The following is a 14,652-nucleotide window of genomic DNA, read 5'->3' on the forward strand; positions in this document are numbered from 1 at the left end:
CGCCGGATCCAGCCCCCCACCCCGTGTCAACTAGTTGCTGGAAATGCCCGGTCGCTGTCCTCCCACACCTACCCGGCGAGCTACCGCCGTGCGGAGGGCCCTCCCCAGCGCACCTCCCGGCATCCGATCCAGTGCGGCCTAGGCTTGACCGTGACGAGTCCTTCCTCCAACACAAGCCCCGACGACGGATCTGGCTGTGGTACGCCTCCTATGCTCTACTTGCCGGCGGAATCAGGCTGCCCCCTGCCACCTGCGGTCGTAGCTGAGAGCAAAAGGGACGGCGCAGCGGGCGTGTGCGCACGGGATGGCCGGGCGGAGATGCAGCCAACACCCATGCGGTGGCGGACGTGGAGGCCACATGAGGTTGATGTGGTGCCCGTTGGCGAGCAGGATATCGCCCTACTCCATCCACTAGAGGGGAGTAGTGCAGTTCGGTACACCTCCTCCCCCATCACATGCTCTGTGCATCTTCCCCACACCTCCTAGTTTCGATTGGAGAGCGACCAGCAGTGCTGGCAGGATGACGATGACAAAGGCAGCTCCGGGACTGGCAGGCGGCCAATTCGGGCAACCGGCATACTGGGTGAGGCACTCGACGACAGCGCAGTGCAGGCGGCGACGCCTTGCAGTTTGCCATGCACCCTCGACATGCAGTGTGGGTGGCGACGCTGTGCTGTTCTTTCATGCGCATCCCGCGACCCACCGCTATATTGGATCCTTCTGTTCGTTGTGGTTTCCGTGGGCGTCGGCACGACATGCCTCCGATTAGAGAGAGTTGTTTGCTTGGGATCTTCATGTGGTTCGGTTGCCGGGTAGGTGCAGTGCGAAGAGCCATGGCATCAGATTTTTTGGGACTGCTGCCTTCCAGCAAGTCCACCACCCCCTAAGCTCCTGCGTCCTCTCCATGAGATCAAGGACGAGCATCAGCTCGCTGGGCTTGGAGCTCACAATTTTTGTATGTGTATTTTTCGGTCTTTTTGCTGTTGATTTTTGTCGTGCAGTCCACTGCGTGAGTGTAAGCAGCACAACCGTCGACACCGTGCAATCCCTGGGCTAGGAGCTTACAATTTCTTTTGTGTATTTTTTAGTTTTTTTGCTGTTGATTTTAGTCATGCAGTCCACTGCGCGAGTGTAAGCAGCACACTCGTCGGCATCGTGCAGTCTAGTGTGTGGGTGGAAGCAGCCATGTGCATGTCGTGCGGTGCGGCCGTGCAATACGCCGGTGACGATGCCCTGGAACAGTAGCCGCCCATGCGCAGTTTAGAAGAGCTTATTTTGCTATTTATCTGCAGATTTCTAACAACATTTGTTGCTCTATATATTACCCAAGTTTGTTGCTCCACTGTATGGGTTTCACCTCTAGCCTACCCCAACTTGTTTGGGACTAAAGGCTTTGTTGTTGTTGTTGTTGTTGTTGTTGCTCCACTGTGTATAGTACCACTCCTACCTGCTTGCTGTCATGAACACTTGTTAGTCCACTGTGCTAGACAATCATTTCACTACTACAGTATGTTTCAGCTTATGAGGTTCCATCAGTCTGAAAAAATACATTGTTTCATGCACATTGCGCTGTTGAGGCTACGGTCCGGTGCAATGTTCTTGCTGGGAAAACTTGATCTCTGCTTGCTTGATGGCTTAGCTTCTCCTGGCTGGTTGTCACCCTGTCAGTCGTAGGCACCAGCTAGTGGAACAGTTGAGTGCTGCTGCTGCTGTAGTACTAAGCATGCAGTGGCCGAAGCAAAGCAGTTGGTTCCTTGCTTGCTAGATATTTCAGTCGGTCGGGTCAGTGCATCAAAACTAGGAGCTGGGCAAAGGTTAGCATTGACCCAAGGTTAGCATTACACTTCATCCCATCTGCAGTACGGATTTCTCTACTAAAAATGTTTGAAGAAGACAAAAAAAAGTAGTTCACTACAATTGTGTGTAGCAGCTTGTCAGTGTCAAAACCGGCGGATCTCGGGTAGGGGGTCCCGAACTGTGCGTCTAGGCGGATGGTAACAGGAGACAAGGGACACGATGTTTTACCCAGGTTCGGGCCCTCTTGATGGAGGTAAAATCCTATGTCCTGCTTGATTGATATTGATATTGTGGATGTTTACAAGAGTGGATCTACCACGAGATCAAGGAGGCTAAACCCTAAAAGCTAGCCTATGGTATGATTGTTGTAATGTATGTCCTACGGACTAGGGCCATCCGGTTTATATAGACACCGGAGAGGGCTAGGGTTACATAGAGTCGGTTACAATGGTAGAAGATCTACATATCCGTATCGCCAAGCTTGCCTTCCACGCCAAGGAAAGTCCCATCCGGACACGGGACAAAGTCTTCAATCTTGTATCTTCATAGTCTTGGAGTCCGGTTGATGATGATAGTCCGGCCGATGATAGTTCGACTGATGATGGTAATCCGGCTATCCGGACACCCCCCAATCCAGGACTCCCTCAGTAGCCCCTGAACCAGGCTTCAATGACGATGAGTCCGGCGCGCATATTGTTCGGCATTGCAAGGCGGGTTCCTCCTCCGAATAATTCATAGAAGATTGTGAACACCAGGATAGTGTCCGGCTCTGCAAAATAAATTCCACATTGCACTGTAGAGAGAATAATATACAAATGTACACAAGTTCAATCTGCTGACGTTTTTTGCGGCGTGACGTCACACCACTACCAAGCCATTATGTTTTTTATTTTACCACCTCAGCGCATTTAGCGAAGCGGTTTCCTTGGCACGTCTTGTCGAAGCAGAGATCGTGTTTCCCCTTAATCCGGGATTCTCATCAATACGGACGTGGGTAACCCAACCGCGCCATTGATGGTGACGCTTGGGAGATAAGCGAGTTTTACCAGGCAGGTGGGGACGCATAGTCTTCGTCCGCCTACATATAAGGGATAAGGATTCACCTTTTCACCTATGCCTTCTTCCTCCTTTGCTTATCCATCTCCGCGCACTCGAGCTCCAGCGCCCAAGTTCGCGCATCTCGTCTCGACCTTCTCCGACCATGTCCGGAGCGGGAGGCAAGTGGATGACCTCCTCCGTTACGGAGGAGCACATCGAAAGGCTGCGCGGCGCCGGCTATCTGTCCGGCGACATCGCGCACAGGCTGCTCGACGAGGGGCAGCTCATCCCCACCCCCAGGCCCCATGAGAGGGTCGTTTTTCTTCCCCATTTCCTCCGCGGACTGGGCTTTCCACTTCACCCCTTTGTCCGGGGGCTCATGTTCTACTACGGCCTGGATTTCCATGATCTGGCGCCGAACTTCATCCTCAACATCTCGGCGTTTATCATCGTGTGCGAGGCCTTCTTCTGCATCCAGCCCCACTTCGGCTTATGGCTCAAGACCTTCAATGTCAAGCCGAAGGTAGTGAAGGGCACTCAAGCGGAGTGCGGAGGCGCCATGTTGGGAAAGATGCCCAACGTCCTGTGGTTCGAAGGGGCCTTCGTGGAATCCGTCAAGGGATGGCAATCGGGGTGGTTCTATATCACCGAGCCGCGCGACCCTACATGGGAGGCGGCCCCCGAGTTCAGATCTGGTATCCCCACGCACCTCACCTCCTGGAAAAAGAAGGGCTTGCTGTGGGGTAGTTCGGAGGAGGTGACGGGACTCCAAGCCTGTATCCAGAAGCTGGTGAAGAAGCTCAGGCTGGTTAACGTGGTCCAAGTCATGCTCGTCCGCCGGATTCTCCCATGCCAAGAGAGGGCATTCAATCTGTGGGAGTTCGATCCGGAACAGCACCAGGCGTTGAGCGGGCTCTTCGACACGACGTACGAAGGTGCCTGGAGGGTGCTGTTTAAGGGCGCCGAAGCCCCCACATCCGCGACTGAAGATCGCGGATTCCGCTCGCAGCGCCAAGCTGACGAGGTAAGTGATTCTACCCCTTTACGGGACACTTGCTTTTCATAGTTTGACTCTATGCGGGTTTTGATTTCCCCCTTTCCTTTGACAGGACTGGATGAGGAAGGTGGAGCAGATCAACTGCCCGACTCCCATGCCAGAAGACCCAGTAGACACCCGTCTAGCGAGGCTGCTGGTCTCGGCACCGCACGTGGTGCCGAAGAAGAAGGCCAAGAAGGAGGCCACGGGTACTCGAAAGAGTTCCTGTTTTCAGGTGCCCGACGACTCCGAGGCGGACTCCTCCCCCGAAAACGAGGAGGAGAAAGAGGACTCTCTCCCAGAGGAGGGATAGAGGAAGAGGAAGGCTTCCACAACAGGGGAGGCCGAAGGGTCCAAGAAGGGAAGGACTATTCCCCCGGACAGCTCCGCCAACATCAACGTTGGCGAGGAAGAATGGCCTTCAAGGGCCAGGCCTCCGGCGAGATCGTAAGTACCCAGATTCCTGAATGATTTATAATTTCTTGTTATGTCACATAGCGTCCTTCTAATGTCGCATACTGCCTACAGTCCGGCCGATGATGATCTCCCCGCTTCATCGAGCGGGTCATTGGCTCCGTCGGATGTGGACTCCATCCCGACGGCCTCCACCCCTCGCGCCACTGAGGACGCCGAGGTGGGGTCCCAGGAAGGGACCCATCAGGGGGAGGCTCAGGAGGCGCCACAAGGCGGCCTCCCGGACTTTGCGCCGGACTCCACATCGGAACCCGTAGTGGTTCCGGAGTCCGGCCGGCGGCCCCTTCGCAAGAAGGGCAAGACCGTGACGCCGGCGGCCTCCGTCCAGCCGGAGGCGCCGGACAGTTTGTTGGAGGCACTCCAAGGCGCTTCCATCAAGGAAGAACACCGCACTATCATGAGTGCGGTGATTCAGAAGGTGCAGCTCGCCAAGAGCGGGCTGTCCGAAGCCTGCAGTAGCCTTCTAACAGGCTTTGAGGTAAGAAGTTAAAATTATGTAATGTAATACCGCATAGACAGTAGCCCCTGATGCTCGGTTCGGTGTTCGGAAAGAAAAGCCGGACGTAGAATCCGAAAAAAGAAAGATATACGCAGGGTTGCTAAAAATTATGTCAATATGGGTGTGCAGGCTGCACTGCTGACCTCTGCCACACTGACTGCGGAGGTTGGTGCTTTGAAGCAGGAGCTTGAGCGGTCCGAGCAAGAGCTCGGCCGTGCCATGAAGCAGCTCCAGGACAAAGAAGGTGAGTAACACCACTTTGAATAGTTACCTTACCGAAAAGGATTTAGGTTGCAATAAAAGAATAATAAGGATAACATGGGTACTGTGGGGGCCACGAATGAGGTGGCAGCCCTGAAGGAGGCCGTGTCCGCGGCCAAACATAATGCAGCCGTGGAACGGAAGGAGCGAAAAAAGCAGGAGGCGCAGGTGGCGGTGGTTCGGCAAGAGCTCCAGGCTCTCATGGAAAAGCATGAGAGTTTGGAGCGTGACTCCAAGACTCGAGAGTCCGAGCTTGCCTCGGCTCTCGAAAGTGCCAAAGCTGCCAAGGCCGAGGCCCATAAGGCCCTTCAGGAGGTGGAAGATGTGAAGAAAATAGCGGCGGGTAAGGCATTTTTCATGCAAAGCAAGCATGTTAATGTAAACTACCTGACACTTACCCGAATTCGGAGCTCTCCAGGGGTGTTTGCAGATTTTCCTCATAGTGTATCCGATGCCGCCATATTCTACCGTGGCGAGGAGGGAAGCTCAATGGAGCAGGTCTTCTGGTCTCGGTATGCTGAGACCGGCCATCCGGTGCCTCCTAGCGACCAGCTGAAGCAGCTGGTCGTACTCCACAAGGTAGCCGAGGAGGCCATGAAGGGCCTCATAGTCCGGCTGTGGCCTGGAGAGGCCATGCCCGGGAGCTATTTCGGCCTCGTACGGCGGCTGGTGGATGCGTGCCCCTGGGTGGAGGTCATCAAGCGCTCCTCCTGTATTGAAGGTGCTCGTCGGGCCCTTGCCCGCGTAAAAGTGCATTGAGGCAAGCTGGATGCAGAGAAGCTGATCACTGACGCGCCGCCAACGGGCAAGGAATATCGTACGCCCAAAATGTACTATAAGACTGTCCTGAAGGGTGCCTGCAAGATTGCGGATGAGTGCCCCCGAGATGTAATTATTGAGTAAACTCGCTATGTAGTATCCTGTGCGCTTGAAAACATTGTTCGTACGCGCTAAGCAACACTTGTTTTAATTTAAAATATTACCTTCTGTGCGGCCGTTTATAAAATCTGAGAGATGGCAAGTCGTTGGGTTCAGCCCCCATGGCACTAGTGCTGGGGTGTTCGGGATAAACTTGAGCACTCTTGTTCCCATATTTGGGTCCATCTAGGGAGGCGCTCAACACAACGAACAAGGCAACCGGACTTATAATGCTTGAACACTCTCACTTAGCCATAGAATTCTATAATTTTAAATTTCGGCGAAGCCCCTAGTATTCGGAAGACCGAATTTGGGGCGCTATCCACGCCTTCATCGGACATTATCCGGAACTTCGCTCGAAGCGGCGTAGGCCTTTAAGGACCCAAAAAAACCTCTCGAACAGCGACCAGTCTCTCGCCTTATCATGACGGTCAGTTTTAGCTTTCTCCACTGAGGCGTTAACCCGGCTCAACCGGGGCGCAATCGCAGTGGTTCTCCCAGTGCTACCTTAGCCGATAGAACGGAAACGTAAGGTGCCAAACATGGGAGCCGGGCAAACCCAACTATTGACCCAAGACATGATTCGGAGCCGATTCATATAATGCTATAAGTTCGGGGTGCCGCACTTGTGAAAGTGTTCGGACTTATCACACCATAATGCGGGGAACATAAGCCCCTAGTGTATTAGGCCATACCAAAATATACGGATGCAACATGTTGTAAATGAACATATATATAAAGCAATGCATTTATGGGCAGAAGGTGCTGCATTTTATTCAAGAAGTTCTGCTATGAGTGCGGAATGATACAAATAGTGCGCAAAGCAAGGGATTGGACGAATTAGAGGCGTCTCCCTCCAGGGGTAGGCCGCGGAATGGTGTGTAAATTTAATGCTCGTAATGGAGACCACCTGAGTGTTCGTCACAGCCTTTGTCTCTCCCTGGCTGCTGCATCATGAGTTTGGCAGGTTCGCCGCCGGACAGAGTCCTGTAAAAAAAGGAAAAATAAAAGAAAAGAGCGACACACTTGGGAGCCCCTGGTGTGGTCGTGCCGCACACTAGGTTTGTTGTGGTCGTACCCCTTCCCCTGGACCCATGGTATCTCTAGGGCATAATTATGTACGTGGAGAGTCTATCTTGCAATTGTTCGAGGGCTGGGGTTGGGGCCGCATTGCTACGCATGCTCGGAACGTTCCAGGTGGTCTTGGTTGATGCTGCTCCAGGCGCGTTTGGTCGTGTCCGGCCGTTTAACAGCCGGACTCGAAAATTGCCTTAAAAGGCTGCTCTGTACTTCTGCCGCGAGAGCCGCTGTATGTTCCTCCGTCCGGAGGGAGCGTTTCGTGTTTCCATTGACCGTGATGATTCCGCGAGGGCCTGGCATCTTGAGCTTAAGGTATGCATAATGCGGCACCGCGTTGAATTTTGCGAACACGGTTCATCCGAGCAGAGCGTGATAGCCACTGCGAAACGGGACTATGTCGAAGATTAACTCCTCACTTCGGAAATTATCCGGGGATCCGAAGACCACTTCCAGTGTGACTGAGCCTGTGCAGCTGGCTTTAACACCTGGTATGACGCCTTTGAAGGTCATTTTTGTAGGTTTAATCCTTGAAGGGTCTATGCCCATCTTGCGCACTGTATCCTGATAAAGCAGGTTCAGGCTACTGCCGCCGTCCATCAGGACTCTCGTGAGGTGAAAACCATCAACGATTGGGTCTAAAACCAATGCGGCAAATCCGCCATGGCGGATACTAGTCGGATGGTCTCTTCGATCGAAAGTGATCGGGCAAGAGGACCATGGGTTGAATTTTGGGGCGACTGGCTCCATCGCGTATACGTCCCTTAGTGCATGCTTCCGCTCCCTCTTGGGTATATGCATTGCGTATATCATATTTACTGTCCGAACTTGAGGGGGGAATCCCTTCTGTCCTCTGTTGTTCGACGGCCGGGTTTCTTCCTCGTCATCGCTGTGTAGCCCCTTGTCATTGTTTTCGGCAATTAATTTGCCTGCCTGCTTAAATACCCAACAATCTCTGTTGGTGTGGTTAGCTGGTTTTTCGGGGGTTCCATGTATTTGACAAGAGCGGTCGAGTATTCGGTCTAAATTAGACGGACCCGAAGTAGTTCTTTTAAATGGCTTCTTCCGTTGACCGGGTTTAGAGCCTCGGAATCCGGCGTTGACTGCCGTATCCTCATTGCTGTCGCCGTTAATGCGGCGTTTGTTTTTGTATCGACGCGACCTGCCATTGCGGTCCTTGGTATCCGGACTACCAGCATTTTTGCTCAGGTTGTTGCTGCGAGCTAGCCAGCTATCCTCCCCCGCGCAAAAGTGGGTCATGAGTGATGTGAGGGCTGCCATGGATTTTGGCTTTTCTTGTCCTAGGTGCCGGGCCAGCCACTCGTCGCGGATGTTATGTTTGAAGGCAGCAAGGGCCTCTGCATCCGGACAATCGACGATTTGATTTTTCTTTGTCAAGAACCATGTCCAGAATTGCCTGGCCGATTCGTCTGGCTGCTGGATTATGTGGCTTAGGTCATCTGCGTCCAGTGGTCGCACGTACGTGCCTTGGAAGTTGTCGAAGAATGCGGCTTCCAGGTCTTCCCAGCATCCAATCGACTCTGCTGGCAGGCTGTTAAGCCAATGCCGGGCTGGTCCTTTAAGCTTGAGCGGGAGATATTTGATGGCGTGAAGATCGTCGCCGCGGGCCATGTGTATATGAAGGAGATAATCCTCGATCCAAACCGCGGGGTCTCTTGTGCCATCGTAAGATTCGATGTTAACGGGTTTAAACCCTTCAGGTATTTGATGATCCATTACTTCATCAGTGAAGCATAGTGGGTGTGCGGCGCCTCTGTATTGAGCAATATCGCGACGTAGCTCGAGAGAGCGTTGTCTGCTGTGTTCGGCCCGGCCAGAGTGGTTATGTCCAGCGCGACGGTATTCGTCGTGGGTCTTGGGGCGCCTACGTGATCCATAGATAGATCTGGATTGTCTTGCCTTATCCTCCAATATGTCTCGCAAGTCCGGCGCATTCCCCCATGGCTTCATGCTTTTTGAGCGGTGCCGAGGGATGGTTTTGGTGGAGGGTTTGCATGCCTCTCTGTTGCGGCCACGAGGTGGTCGGTCTGCCGTATTGTGCGCTGGTGATGCCGGATTTTATGCTTCCTCCTCTAGTCGGGGAGCAACTTGCGTTTTGGGTAGCTTTTGGAGGGGCGTTCGAGTTCGTACTCTTCGGCCGCGAGGACCTCGGTCCATCTGTCGGCCAGCAGGTCTTGATCAGCTTGAAGCTGTTGCTGCTTTTTCTTTAGACTGTTTGCTGTGGCCATTAGCCTGCGTCTAAAACGCTCTTGTTCGACGGGATCCTCAGGCACGATGAATTCGTCGTCGTCGAGGCTTGCCTTGTCTCCGGAGGGAGGTATGTAATTATCATCCTCGACCTCTTCATCTACCGCCTTCTCGTGAGGGCTTGCTTCTGCCTCCTCTTGCGCTGAATCTTGCTGGAGGGGGTTGTCCTCGGCACTTTCTGGGGTGTTGTTATCTCCTGTGCCGGAATCTCCATTCTTGCTATGGCGGGATTTAGAGCGGCGCCGCTGACGTCGGCGCTTGGGCTGTTTCTTTAGGGAATCTGCCTCTGCTGCTTCTTCGCCGTCCCCGTCTTTTGGGGTGTCCACCATGTATATGTCGTATGACGAGGTGATTTTCCAGTGTCCTGTAGGCGCTAGTTCTTGATAGTCTCCGGCATCGTCGTCCATACCGTCGATGTCTTCGGAGTCGTAGTCGAGCACGTCGGTTAGATCATCGACGGTGGCTACGAAGTGGGTGGTGGGAGGGTTCAGAATTTCTTCGTCGTCCATGTCCCAACCATCCCGGCCGTAGTCCGGCCAGGGCTCTCCGGATAACGAGAGATGCTTCAGCGAATTTAGGATGTCACTGAAGGGTGAGTGCTGAAAGATGTCCGCAGCGGTGAATTCCATGACCGGCGTCCAATCGGATTTGACTGGCGCGGGCGTAGGAGGGTCGGAGTCCGGTAGAGAGTCCGGCACCTCGGAGTCATGAGCTTTATGCGGGACAAGGTCAGTGTTTGGCTCCATCGTCGTAGAAGTTGCAGCCCCCGAGGCGGTGTCCAGCCACCCATCCTCGATCTGCGCGATCAGCTCCGGACTATAGATCGGAGCGGATTCGAGTGCCGCTTCCAAGGCGCTGTCCGGCGGCAGAGTTAGGTCGTGCCCATCGTGACAGTGCGGCACGCTCGGCTGTGGCTCGGATCCGTCGAGGATCGAGTCCCCGCGGATATCGGCCGCGAAGTTTAGGCTTCCAAACCTGACCTGACGGCCAGGGGCGTAGCTTTCGATCTGCTCCAGATGGCCAAGTGAGTTGGCCCGCAGAGCGAAGCCGCCGAATACGAAGATCTGTCCGGGGAGAAAAGTCTCACCCATGACCGCGTCGTTGTTGATTGAAGAGGCCATCAAGCCTATCGGTGACGACACAGAGGAACTCTCAATGAAAGCACCAATGTCGGTGTCAAAACCGGCGGATCTCGGGTAGGGGGTCCCGAACTGTGCGTCTAGGCGGATGGTAACAGGATACAAGGGACACGATGTTTTACCCAGGTTCGGGCCCTCTTGATGGAGGTAAAACCCTACGTCCTGCTTGATTGATATTGATATTGTGGATGTTTACAAGAGTGGATCTACCACGAGATCAAGGAGGCTAAACCCTAAAAGCTAGCCTATGGTATGATTGTTGTAATGTATGTCCTACGGACTAGGGCCATCCGGTTTATATAGACACCGGAGAGGGCTAGGGTTACATAGAGTCGGTTACAATGGTAGGAGATCTACATATCCGTATCACCAAGCTTGCCTTCCACGCCAAGGAAAGTCCCATCCGGACACGGGACGAAGTCTTCAATCTTGTATCTTCATAGTCTTGGAGTCCGGTCGATGATGATAGTCCGGCCGATGATAGTTCGGCTGATGATGGTAATCCGGCTATCCGGACACCCCCAATCCAGGACTCCCTCACAGCTCATTACCCCTTTGTATGAAGTGTAATTTATTTCGTGTGTTTCAAAACTCACTCGACTAAAATCAACACCTGCAGTGCGTTTGGTCCTCGGATGTGGTTCACTTTTGAGAGTGATGCCGTTCACTTGCGCCGAACATGAAAAGCAAAAAAATTAGCGAAACAACAAGACAGTAATGCGGCTCACTTTGATATATGTCGCGGTTCACTTGCCTCGTCTCTGCCGTCCACTCTTGTTCATAAAAAATGTTGGAAAAAGACAACAAAAACTCTTAGAAACTCGTTTGAGAAAAATTTACGCCCGCCAAAAGAAATCATGAAGTTCACATGAATGTCTGATTCAGTGTGTTTTTTCGTCTGTAGCAGTGCATTTTTCAGTCTGATGCAGTGCACACATCGATATTGGTGTCACGAAAAATAGTGTCCGTATTTCGGTAAAATCAAACTGCTCTTAAACCATAAGGAATTAGAGAGAGTGTTCTACATGAAAAAGTTGCGTCTCGTCAATATCTTTCCAAGGCTGCATCATTTGCATCGTTCCGCACAACGGTTTGGAAAAAATTACGAAAATACGCTCGCTGCCACACATAGGCAGCCGGACCGATTTCAAAATTCATTTAAAACCATGAGGAATCTCAGTAAATGACCAATATATGAAAGCTGCGCCTATTCCACATATTTCCAACGGAGTATCACACGCCTCATTCTGACCAACGGTTAAAAAACTGCAGCGAAAACAGCTCTTAAACCGTGAGGAATTAGAGAGTGTAATATACATGAAAAAGTTGCGGCTCGACGATGTATTTCAAACGCCGTATCGTTTGCTTCATTCTAATGCGCGGTTTAGAAAAAATCACGAAAATACACTCGCTGCATCCGGTCATGCGCGCACTGTTTTTGAAATTGCTCTTAAACCGCGACGAACCTCAAAAAGTGTTCAACTTGACGAGGCTGCGCATTTTCCATGGCTATCCAACGATATATTATACGCTTCGTTCCGACAAATGGTTTAGAAACTGGACCTAAAATAGTGCCGAAAAAATGCATGCAGTTTTTTCTGGTGACATTGCAGTGCTCGTTTGATAGGGATGCAGTGCCCTCACGTTGAGCATGTGTGTGTGTGTGTGTGTGTATACATCTGGGCTATTCTATTATGCGTAACAGAATATTATTCTGTTATCCTCTTTGAACTGACGGTTTCAGGTGGTTGTACTGATGTTTTCGAAGCGGTTGAACTGATGCTTTCAGTTGTGTTTAACAGATCGTCTTCCTTAGTTCAAAATTTTTTTGTAACTTTTTTGTCGGAACGGGGCGTGTAATATATCGTTGGAAAGCTCTTGACAACCATATTTCAAGTATATTGAACGTTTTTGCAAAATCATTATGGTTTAAGAGCAGTTTTGAAAAAATCATTTTTTTAAAAACTGAAAACGTGAATCATATTTTGGACTCAATTTTCAAACGGTTTGTCGGAATGGAGCAAATAAGATGGCGTTGGAAAGCTGGTGAAAATCCGCATCTTCCATATATGTATTGTTTTTTATAATTCTATATTATTTAAAATTAATTTGAAAAACGGTAAAATTCTGGGCGAAACGTATTTTCGCGATTTTTTGTAAACGGTTTGTCCGATTGATGCAAATGTTACGGCGTTGGAAAGCTATGGAAAATGCGCAACTTTTTTGTATAGAATTGTTTTTCTAATTCCTTACGATTTAAAAACAAATTTGAATATGGTCACATTTGATTTTGAACGTGATTTTTAAAAAAAGTTTGTCGAAATATGACAAATAATATACCGTTGGATAGCTATCGAAAATGCGAAACTTAGTCATGTTGAACGCTTTCTCTACTTTGCAACCGTTTAAGAGTAATTTTGAATACGATATGACGGATCCTGTTGTTTTCTCGTCCGAAAAACAGAGTAGTCGTACTGATATATGTGTATGTTTGTACTGAGCTATTTTTTGTAGAGTAATTTTGAATGGTTTCAAGAAAGGGTACTTGTACTGATGCTTGCATTGGTTTGTACTAAGCGTGTTTTCACTAACTAGAATTTGCTCTGTTTTTTGGGTAATATTTTTCTCGTAAGTTTTCAATGGTTTACTGTATCGTCGCCCCTGTACTTGTATGGTTTGTATCATCGAACTGAATGATATTTTATTCAAAAAGAAAATGTGTTTGTCTTATTTCTTTTTTTTAACTCAACATTTTTTTGACAACGTTGTTCTTGACTTCTCTCATTTTACGACTTGTACTGAGGCACTTACTAACCAGGATTTTCATGGGGTTTCTTTTTTTGCTTGAACTTTACAATTTGAATTTCTGCCATTTTTTTGTTCCGAACGGGCCACCGTTTTTAACTCGTACTGAGGTACTTACTACGCCCGAACTAGGGTGGCTGTTGCGTGTCTCGGCGAGGAAGAAGACGAAGCTCGGGGGCGAGGCTGGATTCGGCCGGCGGCTGGTCCGGTCGGTAGGATGCTGCGCAAGGCAGGGGGTGGACACATCAATGGACACATGTAGTACACAACAATGTGCATCTGTACTATCAATAACAAAAAACTAATCTAGTGCGTTGTGTAGAACTTATAACTTTTTTAGCTGTGAACTTGTTGTATTTTTACAATGCCAAAGCTAGAAAATAGTACAAGATTCACCCAACAACAGGGGCTAATTACATAGAGCAACTGCACTAATACAACGGTCAGATCGGTAACTAGTAGCTAGTAGCAGTGGTTACCAACACACATACACATAAATTGATAACAAGGTAATGTACAAGTTCATGTACAGTAACGCTATAAGTTCAAAAAGAAACCTGAGATAATCCTCACATATTAGTTTTTCTGTAAACAAAGAAAAACCAATTAGACAAACGGTTAATGAGTAATTTTAAATTGTGCTGAAGGCACACAATAAAGAGTCGTCATTATGTACATCCTGACATAATCAAATAGACTGCAGAATTTCCCAAGCAAACTTCCACATGCTATTGTGAATTGAACCTTATTCATATTTTACATAGAAGAATTTGCAGTAGCATTTTTTGTGCGGATGGAATCTGCTACATAGAGAAATGGCAACCAAAATTATGTCACTTGCCGGCTAGCATCCACGAAAACTGAGACAAAATTGAGTCTTATAGAAGATCAAAGTAATAAAACACTTGATGCATCCATCAGCAATTATGCATGACCAGGCAATGTGCAAAGCAAAGGCGCTGGTGTTCTCCCTGTGTGTGTGCTCGACTTGGACGGATGTGCAGCACTTGGTGAAGTTGGTGGCCGCGACCCGTAATTCTACTCGTACTGTTTTCAACGCTCCACTTGGACAGCTGCCAGCACCCCTGCTGGATGAGCTCATGCCCAAGTCCTAACAAGCACCTACATAACATCAAAATTTTCAACTAGAGAAACATGATTTTTTAAGCCTTCTATGCACTACAAGACATCAAAAACAGCATTTATATATAGCCTTCTATAGCCTGCTGGACAAGCACCTACATATAGGGGAGTCAGCAATATAATTACAGGTTAAAGGTTCAAAGAATAAACTACATTTTTCAATCAACTCAATATTCATCAGTACTAGTATGACTTCA

The sequence above is a fragment of the Triticum dicoccoides genome, chromosome 2B, assembly GCF_002162155.2.
Source record: "Triticum dicoccoides isolate Atlit2015 ecotype Zavitan chromosome 2B, WEW_v2.0, whole genome shotgun sequence".
Classification (NCBI taxonomy): Eukaryota; Viridiplantae; Streptophyta; class Magnoliopsida; order Poales; family Poaceae; genus Triticum; species Triticum dicoccoides.